Source organism: Lithobates pipiens, unplaced genomic scaffold (genome assembly GCF_037356315.1).
Source record: "Lithobates pipiens isolate NorthernLeopardFrog02 unplaced genomic scaffold, aLitPip1_a1.2 Scaffold_30, whole genome shotgun sequence".
NCBI classification, from domain to species: Eukaryota; Metazoa; Chordata; class Amphibia; order Anura; family Ranidae; genus Lithobates; species Lithobates pipiens.
The window spans coordinates 121,534,329-121,552,307 of record NW_027507791.1 but is presented as its reverse complement, the minus strand read 5'-3'; positions in this window follow the sequence as shown (position 1 = coordinate 121,552,307).

Below are 17,979 nucleotides of genomic sequence, written 5' to 3'. Positions count from 1 at the left end.
CGATACCGGAAATGCTGTCGTGACCCGGAAATAGTCACGGACGTCGTCACAGCCAGGGAGGGAGGCTTAAATAGCGCCCGGGCTCCTTCCACAAATACAGGCTGGCCTGCGGCCAGCCTTACAACATATTCTAAAATATATGCTCCTGCTCTCTAGCTCTCTTGAACCTCCTCTCATGCTCACCTTCAGGACTTCTCCAGTCCTCTCTAATCCTCTGGAACTCCCTGCCCCGGTATATCTGACCAGCCCCTAACCTGTCCACCTTTAAGCCGATCCCACACCCACCTAACAACTGTCCCCAAGTTACCCCATAAAATCATTCCTCACATCTATTACCTTTTGTACCACCACCCCTCCCTTTAGAATGTAAGCTCCACGAGCAGGGCCTTCCTGTCCCTTCTGTATTGAACTGCACTATAATTGTGCTGTTGCCCCTCTACATTGTAAAGCGCTGCATCAACTGTTGGTGCTATATAAATCATATATAATAATAATAATAATAATAATAATAATAATAAAATGGGACATTGTTAACAATAAAGTGTAAATGATGAAGAACCTTAAGATAAACACCTAAATAAAATTTTATGACATCATCATAATCTCACAATCTCATAATTTAACTTCCTTTATCAAATGAACACAACACGTTTTACTTTTCAGAATTCTTCCAGCTTAGACTTCCTTTGAGGTTGGGTTCACACTAGCTGCACCCTGGGCTCACAGTAAGGCGTTCGGTGGCCTATGTTTTCCGTTTCAGGTGCGAATCAGCTCTGGATTTTTGCCTGAATTCAGACCTGAAACAGAGCCAAAGATGCACAAGACCCCTTTACAGTCCGGACCACGGCCACCCCAGAGCTGTGTGAGCAAGTCACACTCTCCTGTCGTGCAAATTGGATGCAGGGAAACTTGCATCCAATTTGCATAAGTGTGAACCCAGCAGCAAGCTCGCAACACTGATCACATGACATCTCAGAGCTGCTAAGTAAGGGTTCTTATCTGCCATGTGCTGTGATTGCAGGTCTGAGCAGGGAGTAGAAAGCTAAATACACCCAGCAGTTGTCACTGATTGCAGGTCCTGCTCTGACTGAGGTCTAAATGGGGAAAGTATCTCCACTCAGTGCCACCAACCCAACATACTAGCCCCGGAGTCAAATGGGGTCCCTAGGCCAGTCCTCGTTTACAGTTTGTGTACACCTTAATTTCCAAGAACAGTCACTCAAAGAACCTTAAGAATAAATGAACCCTCTATACCTGTGCAAGCCACTAGGTACCACTGCATTTCTTTTTTGTTTACAAACTATTTTTATTTGGTACAAAAGGTGGTACAAAAAGATGCATAATATATGCCAGAATAATTACAGTAATAACAAGTTGTACATATGGAAAATTTGAAAAATTGTATACAAGATAAATGTATATTGCCATAGGCTGCGTACACACGGGCGGACTGTCTGCCCAACTTACAATCCGCTCGTGTGTGGGCTTCAGCGGACTTTTTCAGCGGACAGTCTGACGAACAAAGTCTTACGGAATTTCCGTAAGACAGTCCATTCAAACTTGGTTTTGTCCGTCCAAACTTGGTTTCAGCGGACAGTCCGCTCGTGTGTAGGCAAGTTGGACGGACTAAGTATGGCGCATGCTCAGAAAGGGTTTACACGGCCGAAGGTTGCATTGCAGTGTATAGGACGTTGTTTTTCTAGTCCCGTCGTACGTGCTGTACACGTCATCACGCACGCTTTCAGCGGACTGTCTGCTCATTGTGTGTGGTCAAGTCCGTTCATGCTAATTTTGAAGGTACTGTCTGTCGGATTGTCTGCCGAACTTAGTTGGGCAGACAATCCGCCCGTGTGTACGCGGCCATAGTTTGTGATTAGTGTTAGTACAATTTTTTGATTTGTGATCTATAACACAACATATAAGTTAAGTTTAGTCTCTTGTGACTAGTAATTCTCAAACTGGATTAAAAAAGGATATGGAGTGTTTAACCCAAGGGTCCCATTTTTTATTATATAAATGAATGGTGCTCTGTATTATATGGAATATTTTTTCCATAAGATTAATATTATTGATTCTGGTTTTTAAATGTTCCAGAGGAATTGACTGGTATTTCCAATGAAATGCTAGTAACCAATGAATTGCTACACAGATTGTATGTATTAATCTCATATTACGTGTGGAAAGTCCAATGACAGGGGCAAATAAGGGACAATTGTGTGATGTTAGGTTTATGTTACTATTTGAGATTACAGAGGCAAAACTTTCCAACTGTTTCCATATATGTGTAATCTTATTACAGTCCCAGAAAATGTGTGAATATGAGCCTAAGGAATTGTAGCTTCTAAAGCATATTTGGGTACCACTGCATTTCAAGCTTTTGCTTGGAAGAAGGTTCCTGATAAAGCCTTTCGTGTAGAAGGTAACTATATATTTTGCCACCAACAGGACAAGAGTAGGTACAATCTAGTTTCGGGTACAAAATACAATTTCATGGATGCTGTAACATAACATCTTTACTCCCATTAATATTTCTGCTAGGCCAAGTCCAAGGCACTTGCTGACATTATGCCACAATTTATCTTTTCCACATTGGTCCAAAAATAAGCACTGTAGGCTTGTCCCCGTTCTATTAGGTGAGCCTACCTTGCCATGTGGGTTGAGTAAACCTAGGTACATAACATTTTACAGAGGAATCCATGTGGATAACTGAAAATGTAAAAAAAAAATAGCTGAAGAATGTTAGTGAAATGAGGAATCTCATGCTATTTCTATGCTGCTGTTTCTCCTGTCAACAAATACAATCTTTTCCTTGAGGCCACTGTACATTCTGCTGTTACTTTTATGAAATGTCTTTCTCTGAAAAAAAAAATAAAGTTCCCTAATGCTGTCTAAAACTCCTGTATTGGTTTCACAGTGCCTTAAAATTATATTCAAAGCCATCTAAAAAGGAGACTTTTATATCTTATTACCTAGATTCTGATGCCAAGCGGTCACCCTGTAAAGCACCATGGAAAATTGCTAACAAGATAAAATGTTTTTAATGTGATATAATGGATTTCTTAGGAGAGGGAAAAAATGATGCCTGGTCTTCCTCTGTTCCCCCTCTTCCCTCCCTTCTCGCATTCTCAGTGGAAAGAGCTCCAATGCTGTTACCTGCTATTACTGAGCTCCGAGCTCTTGTAATAAGAGGCTGCCAGTGACAGTGTGATTGCTTTGGTGTAATATTTAAGGTTTGGGCTTGTGAAGTTCCTCTGTTTTGGAATTTGCAGCAGGGTTCCACCTGCCCTCACATTAACCCTGTTACAGTTAGAGGGTACTGTGAGGATCTCTTCATTGCTTCGCTACTTTGGGAAATTGTTATTGTTAACTATTCTTATGCGAATACTGTGCACTATAGAGGTATTGTTGGTTTTAATATATTTATTAGGTTTAAAGAATATCAGGAAAGGTACAGTTACATCTAACATAGGGCCTGTGTATCAGGACGTTCCATCACTGAAAATGTTCAGATAGAGTTTCTATAGGGGAATTGTTTGTAGATAGCAGATACAGTAATACAAATAATATCTAGCAAAGGACCAAAGTCTCTGACATTTCCACTATCCATGGATCATAATTTCTTGCATGTGTTATCGCCAATCATAAGTGGCATAGGGAATTTTGTATGCATAGGTGCCCCTTGTAGGAGGACTTGGTGGCTTGAGGATTGCCAGGGTATGTAGCTTAAGATTTACTATTTGTCCTACCATTCCTTATGTTTAGTTGGTAAGAAGTTAGTTTGTTACTTGGTAATAATAAATATATATATATATATATATATATATATATATATATATATATATATATATATATATATATATATATATATATATATATATATAGATTGGGGTGGTTACACTCAAGTGGTAGGTGCATTTACAATGAGTTGCACCATTCCAAAACTATTTTTTAAGGGCACGGCAGCCCACTTTTATTTAAAAACTGGTCAAAGTTCATACAGATAGATCTTCCCACAAAGGAGGTTCTCACCATCACTGTAAAGACATAACATTTCCACCTCATGGCTCTTTTGTGGCAGCCTTACTGCCATGAATACCTCTGCATTTCCTCCTGACCATTAAACACATCCCAGTGATATGCGTAGACGCTGACCTGTAGCTCTGCATCTTTCCTTCCTCTCAGGCTTGGGCCTTCCTCTATCCCAATCTGACCATGATGCACAGCAAAATCTAACACAGCTCCTCTCAGAAACACTGACCTCCCTCTAACTGTGGCTCTATTATGAAGCCAGCACACACCTGAATAATCAGTGTACTTGTGTCTCTCAAAATCTGGTGTAAACTACCACCCTTCCCTGTTACTATATATAATATCATATATATATATATATATATATATATATATATATAATACACACAACCATGGCCAAAAGTTTTGAGAATGACAAAAAATATACATGTTTACAAAGTCTGTTGCTTCAGTTTTTATGATGTCAATTTGCATATACTCCATAATGTTATGAAGAGTGATGAGATGAATTGTAATTAATTGCAAAGTCCCTCTTTTCCATGAAAATTACGTTTTGTTTTTTTTGCAAACTTTTTTATTAAGGTATATGAAAAAGAAAATGAGCTTTTCCACTGAATTTGTAAAGGAGGCTTCAGTGCATCGAAGAAAGTCCAGTAAGCTCCAGGACCGTCTCCTACAGTTGATTCAGCTGCAGGATCGGGGGACCACCAGTGCAGCGCTTACTCAGGAATGGCAGCAGGCAGGTGTGAGTGCATTTACACACACAGTGAGGCAAAGACTTTTGGAGGATGGCCCGATGTCAAGAAGGGCAACAAAGAAGACACTTCTCTCCAGGAAAAAAACATCAGGGACAGACTGATATTCTGCCAAAGGTACAAGGATTGCACTACTGAGGACTGGGGTAAAATAATTTTCTCTGATGATGTCCCTTTCTGATTGTTTGGGGCATCCAGAAAAAACCTTGTCCAGAAGAAAAGGTAAACGCTAACATCAGTCCTGCGTCATGCCAGCAGTAAAGAATCCTGAGACCATTCATGTGTGGGGTTGCTTCTCAGCCAAGGGAGTAAAGTAAACTCACCTGTATAGAAGAGTGATTGGGGTCAGTAAAAAAGCATCTAAACTGTGTGTTAAAGAATTAGAGTCCTCTGTGGGTGTGGTCTGCTCTGGTTGTCACAGCCGGGCTTGTGGCCTCCATGCCTCCATCTGCAAAGTTTGATGTACTGTAAGTTGCTACTTCCTTGGGGGGAGTGCCCTCACCTTATCTCCTATGTGTCGATATTGATCAGACTATGTAGACACATACATGCAATGGGGGTTATTTACTAAAACTTGAAAGTGCAAAATCTGATGCAACTCTGCATAGAAACCAATCAGCTTTTAGGTTTTATTGCTGAAGCTTAATTGAACAAGCTGACTGGCCATGTACAGTGCACCAGTCTTAGTAAATATCCCCCATTGCATATACTCTTATTAGAATCTTGGTTTGCATTGCCCCCGACTGTTACCCACATACCTGATAACTTGACACCAGACACATACCCCCTACGCCCTTACACAGAAGACCGTCGTAGACGAGACACTTACTAGGAAAATTTGATGACACCATTCACGCACGATGCCCAGGAGAGACCGCCCTGTTGTACAGGGTGGACCATTTGACCCTATTCAGGCAAAGCGCCACGCGTTTTCTCTTTCCACTGTTGGAGCGACTCAGTGATAACGCGAAGGCAGACACATAGGGTACTTCTTCCTCACCCCTTCCCCTTCGAAATTTCTATCCCCATTTCTTAAACTGAGTTTTTGGGGTAAGGAGATTTTTCCAGTCGAGGTGTACTAAATGTTTAACAGATCACATACCTAGTAACTTGTTTACTAAATTGTTCTCAATATTTGGGATACCTGTTTGTTACCTATTTGATTGTAACTCTGGCATACTCTGATATGCAATTTGTATTTTCCTTTTATGCAAAATAAAAACTTTTAAGGAAAAAAAAAAAAAAAGAATCTTGGTGTGCTTTGTATATTTTTCACAAGTAATTTATTGGGAGATGTTCTGGTTTCCTGTAATAAATCCCAGTCACTGCTGCTCTCTCTCTCCTTGCACAGTGAGTGGTCTTGTATCCGCCCCTTCCTGTAGTTTTCTATAGGCAGCATGTCATGGGTGGACCTGTTGGGTCCCTCCCAAAACTCTGCTCTCTGCACAAGCTTTGTCAATGCTACTTTTAGGAGGTAAATGTCTAGGCTTCCAAATGCATCTGGTACACACAAAATTGATTTATATCCTTTATGGCTAATGATGATCACATTTAAATGCCCAGAGTTCAGCTTTAATGATTTTTTTTTTATAATAAAATATATAGCATTTAAAATTGTTTACTGTTAATGTAGACTTGTAGAGTTCCTGAAAGGTCTATTTTTGAAGTTGAAAAGTAAACGTTTTAGAAAGGGTTGTTAGCTAACTTATGTGCAATTTAAAACCATGGTGTTTTCTTAAATCCAGCCATAACTGTAGAGTTTTGTTTGATTGGCTGAGACCTGAATTTATTTGCCAGCATTTTGTCCACCTTATCCCCCTGTGCATGAGTCCACAGGAATTGCTTTCCAATTTATCCTTGAGGATCAAGTTTAGTTCTAATCTCACAAAATCTAGCTGGGATTTTAAATTGCTAGAGGGCTGTGCTTTCCATTCATGTTTGGGCTGTTCTAATTTAGGTCAGGAGTTTGACTCCTAGTCTCCCTTTTCTAGATATGCGTATTAGGTGACTCCTTAGCATGACCTCAAGGGCCTCCCAAAGAGTGATGGGTGAAGAGATGATACTTGTTGAAAAATAATGCTTAATCTGGCTGTTGATTTCTGTATGTCTGGCAGTGAGTAATGAAAGCAATGATATCTTTGGTTAATTTATCTGCAAACTGCTATGACCAGGCCAAGGGGTAATGTGTATTTTAGCCCACAGGACAGAGGGTTAAAAATGTTATCAGGTAGAGAGTGCAGTCCATACTGAAACATCTCTTTATCTTATTATAATATAATATGTATTCTTAAGAGATTCGATTTGAACCTTTTTAGATATCAGCACCCCCGAAGGAGAGTTTTGCTGGGCTTACTGTTTACCTTCTCCACCTCGTTTGTTCTTGTCTAGGGGTTCCCGAGGTTGATGGCCCAATAACTGCAGAGACTGACACTTGAATCCCTTTTGAGGAATTTTTATTTGCATAAAACGTTGAACAAAACAGTCTCTCAGTTGGGAATAGAGGGTGTGGGTAGGAAAGCTCAGGTACTTGTTTGGAAAGTGCTGAGACGTAAAGATGTCTCTCTCTAGATGGTCCAGGGAATAACCACTGGATACTTAAGCTGTCGGATAAATCCTGGTTTATGGATTTAGCAGCCGACAAGGGATTCAAACTTAGCAAAGTCTCTGCCACAGACTCGGTTGTAAAACTTTAGATGAACACAGAATGTTTCTCACAGGAACTTGGTTGTAACTGAAGGATGAAATTAGGAACTTTCTTACAGTACCAGTATCTTGCAGCCGATCCTGCGATACCGTAAGAATGTGGATTTACTTGGTATCCTTTCATCTCAGCTTCCATGCTCTTACCGAGCAGCCAGCCTCGTGCATGGCCCTCTTCTGAAGAGTCTTCCCCTGGTTGCGTTTTGAGTTGTTGGGCCTCTCCAAACCCGAGACAGCACCAGACCACCTTGAAATCCTCCTTCCAGTTACTACGCCTCGGACTAGCCAGTCTCAAGACTTGGAAATGGATGGATCCGCACCCCAGGTCATGAGGACAGGTCAGGAGGACCAGGACCATGGAGTCAGAACATACTTCTGGACCGGAACCCAGAACTACGTGACCTCAGCACCTTAAGTATCCTCTCCCAGAATACATAGTGAGACAATGAACCCAGTGATTGGCTCAGAGAGAGAGTTTGGTACCCAATGTGTCCAACCAGACTGTGCTCAAATGCCTGTCAGAATGATAAATGCACCTATGACCAGGCAGAACCTAGTACAGTCCAGCCAGACTGATGCCAGAATCACAATTTACATAATTTAACCCTAAGACCCAACTATGGTCTTAGAAAAAACTAAATTTACAAACATAGCATGTACTCTTCAGGAGTACCGGTGCTACACAAGTCAGATTATTCAAAGCAGACTTCCATGCCCCTGGTTGGGTTGAAGCCGGAATGGTATCTGTATGCAGGGTAATAAGTGAACCCTGCATACAGATAAGTGAATTTTCTATTACAAATTTTTATTAGTATACAACAGTACAAATACACAGTACATAGTAACATATTGGTGTACAAAACTTTTTTAACAAACCGATAGTAGAACAACAGATGCAGTACATCATCATTGAGTGCCAAAACTCGAACAGAGGAACTAAGTTATGGCGGAGGAATTTGATTTGGGGCAAGAGCACATCATAAACTTTGTTATGGAGGTCCTAGATATCGAGTTACTAGGGACCGAATATCTGCGGTCTTTTCTAATATGGGGATTTAGTCCAACTAGGGATACCGTTACTACGTAGGTAGTGGTTTTAGGTGAGAATAGGTGAGAAGGAGTGGGAAAAAAGACTGAGAAATGAGAGGAAAGACTAGAGAGGTGTAGAGAAAAGTAGAGTTTGGGTAGGAGAGGGGGTCGGCAGGCCCACCCGGCCCAGGGCCTAATGCCCTATAGTGGATCAGCTAAAGATGGTCATTCTCAAAGCTCTAATAGAGCAGGATCTAGGTCAGGGGGTAGAAAGTGGTCCACCCATGATTGCCATATCTTATTATGTTGGGGGAGACAGTCTAGAATTTTGGCTTCGATTCTACAATGTTTCATAGCTTGAGTAACTCTATTCTTGACTGCGGGTAAGGGCAGTGACGGCCGCTGTGGTAAGTTGAAGGAAGAGTCTAAGTTGATTGCGATTGCAATGCCGGGGTGTTATGTTAAGTAGCGCTAGAGAAGGGTCTGGTTTTAGCGTGACCTGTAGTAAAGTTGACGCTATTTGGAACACTGCAGCCCAGAAGTGCTGAACCATCGGGCATGTCCACCAAATATGCAGGTGGGTGCCCGCCTCCGTGCAGCCCCTGAAACAGTATGCCGAATAGCCTGGAACAAACCTGGCTATTCTAGCCGGGACTAGATACCACCGCATAAGAACTTTAAAATTGGCTTCAGAGGCTACAACATTCTGGGTGGCGTTTTTAGTGTTAGTCCAGATCTCCTTCCAGGCCTCACAGATAAGTGAATTTTAAACATTCTTTTTAGCATCTTTTGGCCCAATCCCAATTGTCTTCTAATATTCAGTTTTTCATATTTGGAGATGATTTTTTTTTTTACTTTGCTTTATATATATATATATATATATATATATATATATATATATATATATATATATATATATATATATATATATATATATATATATATATATATATATATATATATATAAAATATAAAACTGGAGTATTCTAGGATTTAGATTCATTCATTCAGTTATTGATAGGAACCATTATAGCAAAATTGTAGTAGGTATTAGCATAGCAGGAAAAAGTAATGCTCCTCACTTATAAAAAGCTAAAAAGCTGGTATGTGCCCCTTCTTATTGCTGTCTGTGCCACTGCTAGGGAGATTCACCATCTCTGCTTGTCCTGTTTACTGTTATCATTGAAAGTAAAAGTAAAAGAAAATCCCAAATTTTGGATTGACATCAAACATTAACAATGTAAGGACCGCCCCACACAGATACTGCAGCAGGGTGGCCCTCTTGCGCGAAATCACATGCTTGTATGCAATTTGATGCACAGGGTCTGGGGCGCACATTTGCTACCGACATCCTGCTCTCGCTGTGATTGCACCCAGCAGGAGCCAATCAGCGGTTCCACCAGCCTATCGTATATAGGAGTGACAGAACGACGGTCTGCACATGTAAACAAGGCAGCCCGCCATTCTGTCAGAGAGGAAGATGGAGATCTTGTGTTTCTGCTAAGCAGAAACACAGATCTCTGTTTTCCTCCAGTTAAGTCACCCCCCACACAGTTAGAAGGCACTCCCTAGGAGCACACTTAATTTTTTGATCGTCCCTTGATAGTAACCCCTTCCCTGACAGTGTCAGTACAATGAGAGTACATTTTTTAGCACTGATCACTGTAATAGTTTCACTGGTCCCCAAACAGTGTCACATAGTGTCCAATTGGTCTGCCGCAATGTCGCAGTCCTGCTAAAAATTGCTAATCCCCGCCATTACTAGTTAAATTAATAAAAATTCCATAAAGCTTTTCCATAGTTTGTAGATGCTATAATGTTTGCACTTATTGGATTTTATTTTATTTTTTACCAAAAATATGTAGCAGAATACATATTGTCCTAAATTGATGAATAAATTCAAAATTTTTTTTTATTGGGTATGTGTTATAGCAGAAAGTAAAATTGTCGCTCTTTTTTTGTTTCTAAAATAAACACTGCAGAGGTAATTAAATACCACCAAAATAAAGCTCTATTTGTGGGGAAAAAAAGGACATAAATTGTATTTTGGTACAGCATCGCACGACCACACAATTGTCAGTTAAATTAGCGTCATGCCGTATCGAAAAAAATGACCCGGTCTTGAAGGGGGGTAAACATTCTGGTGCTTAAGTGGTTAATAGAAGGGAAATCTTCCAATAGGCAACACATTTGACTTCCTGTTTTGCCTATGAGACAGGAAATGAAGGAAAATCTCAATGGGACACAGATGGCAACAAAATTTACGGGTTAAACGCCTCCCTTACTTTATACAAAATTAAAAAAAAGTTTTGCCTTTAGTGATACTTTAAAGTGTCACTAAAGCCACATCATGCTAACTATCAATAAATGCTGTATTAGATGCTGTTCATACTCACTCAGTCACTAAGAGAACAGCAGGATCAACCAGGTTTTTTTTTGCAGATAAAGAAACTGAATCTCAATCTCCCCCTCGTGCCCATGTCCCCAACTCAGCTAAGGATTTTGTATCTGTGGTGGCAGCTCTGCACATGCTCAGTATGTTCTATTTACAGGAGTAAATCACTATAACATCTGAGCAGCCCGTGTGACTATAGAGTCACACATGTGGACATATACACAGTGGTAAATGACAGCCCAATCCCTCCGTCCTCCTCCATGCCCATTAACCAGCTAAACACAATGGGGGTGGGATATTACTTATAGATTAATGGTGCTTTCACCTCCCTTTTATTCTAATACACAGGCTAGAGGGGCGCGACCAGTGGTGTCCGTGCACTGTGGGTGGCCGAGGGCCGCCCCCCATCTATGCGCCCGGCCCTTTTCAGGATGATGGACGCATGGATTCCTATGGCGAGGGTGGAAGGAGGTGGTATTTTTGGAGGCTCTAATGGGCTTCGAAATAGGGTGGGCTTCGGGTGCAGACAGTGCGGCCTGATCCCACCCAATCGTGTGACCATAGCAAATACATTTTCATTATTTTCACTAACTTTCCTTCCTGCCAATCAGGAGGCAGGATGTCAGAACTGTTTCCTGATTGGCCAAAGGGCCAGGCCACCCTATTTGATGCCTGCTGCTTTGGAAGAGAAACGAGGAGGCTCGCACTGGAGCGGTGGTCGTCGCCGCTCTGAGAGGATCTGCTGCAGACAGTGCTGCGGTAAGTCCCCTCAGTCTGGTCAGCGCCACAAGGGGGGGTTGCTAGAGCCACTATCTGTGCCCCCGGGGGGGTGGTCAGTGTCAGAGCCGCGATCCATGCTTGGACGGGTGGTTCCAGAGCCGCAAACACCGTTAGTGGGGGGGGGTTTGGTGTGCACAGTGGCTGCATTTGATGGGCACAAGTGGCTGCATTTGATGGGCACAAGTGGCTGCATTTGATGGGAACAAGTGGCGGCATTTGATGGGCAAAAGTGGCTGCATTCGATTGGGCAAGTGGCTGTGTTTGATGGGAACAAGTGGCTACGTTTTATGGGCACAATGGATGTGTTTGATGGGCACAATGGCTGCGTATAATGGGCACAAGTGGCTGCATATGAAGGACACAGTGGCTGCATATTATGGGCACAATGGATGTGTTTGATGGGCACAAGTGGCTGCATTTGATGGGCACAAGTGGCTACATTTGGGCAAAATGGCTGTATATGATGGGCACAGTGATTGCTTTTTGGGTATAATGGCTGCATATGATGGGCACAAGTGGCTGCATATGATGGGCACAATGGATGTGTTTGATGCGCACAAGTGGCTGCGTTTGGGCACAAGTGCCTGCGTTTGGGCACAAGTGGCTGCGTTTGATGGGCACAAGTGGCTGCGTTTGGGCACAAGTGGCTGCGTTTGATGGGCACAAGTGGCTGCATATGATGGGCACAGTGGCTGCATATGATGGGCACAGTGGCTGCATATGATGGGCACAGTGGCTGCATAAGATGGACACAATGGCTGCATTTGATGGGCACAGTGAGGCTGCAATTGATGGGGGGGTTCAGTATTTTTCCGTTTGTTTGCCCCCCCCCCCCCAAATATTTTGAGCACCAGCGGCCACTGGGTGTCACATAGCCTGTACTTGTCAGAAATACGCCCACATCATGTTCTTGCCAAAAAAAAATCCTATTGATTTCAAATATAAATTTGTATGACAATTTAAAACAGGTTATTGATGTTATTTATTTATTTTTACTCTGTATTCCAAAGGCTGTTTTTCTTTATTTTGAACATGTGACCAGCAGTAGAGAACTAGAAACTCCTCCTGTTTATGTTTTCCGGCAGACAGGCTGGGAAAGATCTGGGTCATGTGACAGCATGACCTACACTTAGGAAAAAGGTACTTCGATGTCTTTTTTTTTTTAATTAAAGTAATTACAGTGCTATCATCCACAACAGTGTGTGTTTAATATCACTTTAAATATATGGTATTTCAGAAAAACAAATGAAGACTCACTGGATTCAGGAATATTCAATTACCTTCCTTGCTCTGCTGCAAAATTTTCCAGTGGAACCTGGAATACACTAGGGCACACACTAAGGTCTCTCACTATGCTGTAGCAAATTACTATTTACTGCCTGTGCCCAAGAATGAAATGCTGCCCCGACACAAAATAAATAGAAAATCACGCCCACCAAAAGGCCCCCACATTCATTATTTTATATAATAACTAAAATTTAATTTATCCAAAAATCTAATTAAAAATGCCATAAATCTATTCCATATTTGAACATGAACAATGTGCCTGCTGAGTTCATCAGCCCATCTCTGCCCTCAGTGCACTGATTGGCACTGATTGACAGCACTGACGGGCAGCAATGATTGGCACTGTTAGAAAGCACTGACTAGCAGCACTGATTGGCACTGACAGATGGCACTGATAGAGGAGAGGGAGTTTCGCACTAAGGGCGATATTGGCGCATAGTGAAACTATGTGTGACACTGTCATGTAATGTAGCTTCATGCAGAGAGAGACCAGCTGTCAAAATTCAGCAGTGATGTCGGGGTGGGCGGGACCCAACAGCTATAAGCCACCAGCCAATGGGATGGGATCTGGGCGGGCTGCTACGTGTATGTTGCTCCACCCCCTTTCCTGAGCAGCCCAAAGATTGGCTGGTGTTTGATAGCTGCTGGGTCCCGCCAACCCCGGGTCCCACCCACCCCCCGACATCACAGCTGAATTTTGACAGCTGGTCTCTCTCTGATGTCAGGGGTGGGCAGGACCCAGCCGCTATCAAACACCAGCCAAGGATTGGGCTGCTTAACAAAGGGGGCATGGCCACATACACGTAGCGGACCGTCAGGAACCCATCTCATTGGCTGGTGTTTGATAGCTGCTGGGTCCCGCCCACCCCGACGTCAACGCTCAATTTTGACAGCTGGTCTCTCTCTGCATTCAGTTACATTACATGACACTGTCACACACTGAGCGGATCTTACAAGCAGAATGATCTGCTCAGTGTGCAACTATCTCACAGGCAGCACAGCTGCACACTCATTGGATGCAGCCTTTCACAGCAGTCCCACAGGCCGCCCCTCTTAACCATGGGCCGGCTCTGATCCAAGCTATAGGCTGTATCTCCTTTGGAGTCATTGCAGCATTAAAATAAACCTGTTTCATTGCCATATACAGGCAGTGCAGAAGGTCACTTAAAATAACTGTGATTATCTGCAAGATCCAAAGACTTTCAATGGCTTATTTTTTTAGTAAAATTCTTTGCAGGCCTGCTTCTCTGCAACCTTCTGTTTCTATGCTTGTTTTTATTTTTATGATAATAATAATAATAATAATGAGACACCGGTAAGGGAAAAAGAGGCAAAACCTTTGAAGCAGGGTGTTCATTTTCACATTTTCCTAGCAATGGCATAAACTGCAATACATCATGAATGACATGGAGAAAATTTCTGCTGTCAAATGTAATCGCTGAGGTTTTACAGATTGTCAATCAGTTAGTGACAGGTCAGCATTGGTCATTTCTGCAACAGGACCTCAGCCCGCCATAAAGACCACAAATTACAAAAAAAAAAAATTTGTGATTTTATGTATCCTGAAATGAAACGGTTTTTACACAATTTTGTCTTCAGTGTGTCTTTGTACACAATGCTTACCTGAAAAAAAAAAAGGAATGACATATACAAGGAAAGAAGAATATTATTGAACTTCTGCATTTACTGGGACAGTTGATTGCTTTAAAGATTCCCCTGTAAAATTGTCCCTGATTTTCAATTTAAAGCAGAACAACTCAGTTATGATGTGACTGTAATGGCAAAAAGAAAACCTCATGTAGACTAATAGAACTGAAACTCCAAAACAATTTTTGGATTTATTGGCTTAGCTATTGAACTATGATTCTAGTGAAAATCCTAAAGCAAGCTTTCTAGTGGATACTGTAATGTGAGTAGGCATGGAGAACCATCCTTGTACCAAACAAAATGGCCCTTGCCCCCACCTATAACTGGCCTTCACAGCAAGGAGCACATGGAAGGGTGACGCATGCAAGACAAAACCAGAAAAATTCCCAGCTCAACTCACCAACCAGTCTGCTTACCAACCGAATGAACCTGCCTAACAGTAGGCATTAAAAACAGGGGTTTAGTTAGCACACATTTGCAAATGCACGCGTAAGCTGCAAGGGCTCTTCATGTCACCCTGTATTACCTGCAGTCCTAACCCTTGTAAATTTATGAGCATCTCCACAGTGGGAGAACAAGCATTCTAATGGATAGATAAAGGGCACAATGCACACCCAGCACATAGCAAAATGGCAGCAAAGGTGTCCAGTGTGTCTCCTCACCAATATTACATCTGTAACAAACAAAATGGCTCCTGTCCCCACCTTTAAATGGCCTTCAGAACCATCCTTGTGCCTGGTCTGTACTTGTCCTATGCAGTTGTGCCATCCAGCAAATCTTCTTGGCTTTGTTTGCTTTATAATGAGTCCTCAGAGAGCAGTCAAATTGGCACAAGAACTGTCATAGACCTCATTGCAGTGAGTGCTGTAAGCCTGCTTCCTACATTTATGATTAGAGACTGAAAAGTTCCAAAGATATCACAGCTACTACACAAGATTTGTAATTGACATTAAATAATACAGTATATTAAATTTGTGTGAATTATCCAAAAATACCACAGCATTTTATGGCACTATGGCATAATCACACCTTTTTGTGAAATTGTCACATCTCACACATCACACATCCCAAATTCTGTAACACTACTCCATTTAGGTGGTGAGAATTTGGAGAGGAATGTTTATGTAAAAGAAAGAAATGTCTAAAAGTGAAAAAAGTAATGATGGTAAAAAGACAATAAGAACCATTCACTTGTATTATAGTGGATTAATGCGTAAGTTCAAGTGCACCTGTCAGATATTTATTTCTAAAGCAAATGAAAGGGGGGAGGTGGGGTAAAGATCTATCCCCACTGACCCCCTATGGGACCGTGGTAGGCAAAATAAAATTGAATAGGTCGAAGTACCTTTTGATTGGTTATATTTAAAGTTAATATTTCAATATTAATGGTACTCAGCTCATGCTGGAGGGTATAAATTCATGAAGACTGTGTCATAGAAATGACAGACGGCGCTGGCTGAAGGAAGAAGGTCATTTGGGATCAAGATGAAGTTGCTGCTGAGATGATTAATGGAGTGGGCTGGATCGGAGAGAGGCGAAGATTGGATGCAGCAGTGTTTATCGTTGCCTTCGGGTCCACAGGCTTCCATATTTGCTAACTATGCAGTGCCTGCTGTTACGCCAGAGATGGAGAGTGTTCCATTGGTTTCATTATTCCTCCTCTCAGGGCTTATGTTTCCTTCTCCAGGTCTTGCAGCCTTGTCAGTTCAGCTGCCTTTTCCCGTGTCAGCTGTCACTTAAGAGGCTTTGATCACTGTTCGGAGTCTGGGTCCATCAGGATTGAATTGGGTGTATGTGCAATAGAGAGCAAGCCTAGTAATAGACACTCTGCTAAGAGACCTCGCCAGTTCGAATCTCAGTCCCCTCCTAGGGAAATGGCAAGGGGAAAAAAGAAAGTGAGGATGCCAAGAGTTCTGCTCCTGTGAGAAGAAACTTTATTATGAAAATAATTCAAATGTCAGTGTGGCTCTTGAGAGGGAAATTGATATAATGCCTGTGGAGCCTCCTGTATTAGGTGACCAGCTGTCAGGGCTGGCTTAGCCCTACCTTCTCTGGGTTGGATGCTCAGCTGTCGGCTAATTGCCAGCTCTCATCTCCCTCCACAGTTAGCAGCTGTTCCTGATCATGCTCGTCTGACCTGCCTACTTAAAGCTGTCCAGCTCACTTCACCTCTGCCTTCGCCTTGGTCACATCACAAGAAACCATCTCCTGCGGTTCTGTTTAAAGACTGGCTTGCTGACATCCCTTCTGGCTTCTTATCATGCTTGCTGTTGCTCAACTTGGATCCCTGACTTCTGGCCTGGCTGACTACCCGATCTGGTTATTGAACTCTGGCCTGGCTGACTACTCTATCCGGTTACTGGACTCTGGCTATGCTTTGACTACAGTTTTTCTATTTACCTTTTTATTTTTATTTAATAAACAAGTGTGATTTAATTGTACTTCTGTCTCGGTCTGATTCATGGTTTCTGACAACAGCTTAATGAGTTCAATGTACCTGATGTTGCCAATGACACTACCGTTGCCATGGAAATTCAAGCTCTGCCTGTTCCTACAGTTGCCTTACCTAACTGTGCGATGCAGGTGGTCCCTATGGCAAGTGCAGGTACATCAGGTAAGTCAACTGATATTGCTATGTTGTGTAATTTGGCGCAAAACATTTCTGCTATTGTAGAAAAAAAATGAAAACTCCTGCTGTTGTAGATGTTAATAGTATTGCATCTGTGTGTCAAGTTGATTCATCCAATTCCACGCTGACTCAGTCCAGAGAGTCTGATGTTGCGAATTCTCTCTGTGTTACTCCTTCTATGTCTCTATCATCTGTTGTTCATTCTACGCTAGTGCCTGAAGGTTGTTTGAAAGAAGTGTTGTCTTGCAAGATTTCCCCTTTGGGTTTTCATCTTAGTGCAACTTGCAAAGAGAAAATCTGGAGATATGATTATATTGACATTCTCTCTCTACTGCCATTGTCTAAAGAGAACTGTTTTGACAAAAAAGATTAAAAGTTTGACGATGATAGGAGAAGATCAGTTCCTCGCTCATTTAATAACTGGTTACAATCGTTTTGTACCTTTGCCAGTGTTCTGGATGAAAAATACCCTGAGCGTTGTAGTGGGATTCTCCAACATGTTGAAATTATTTTGGAGGCCTATAAAAATGTTCATAGACGAGCTTGGTTTTACTACGATGAGTCATTTTGACAAAAGTTGGCAGTACTCCAAAACGGGGGATGAAAGATGTGGGTCTCTGGTTCAACCTATTATTACTTCAGAAACCACAGTTTTCTAAACCGACGGTTACAAACCCTGTTGGGTTCCGCAAAGGCTTGTGCTTTAATTTTAATGATGGACAATGTAA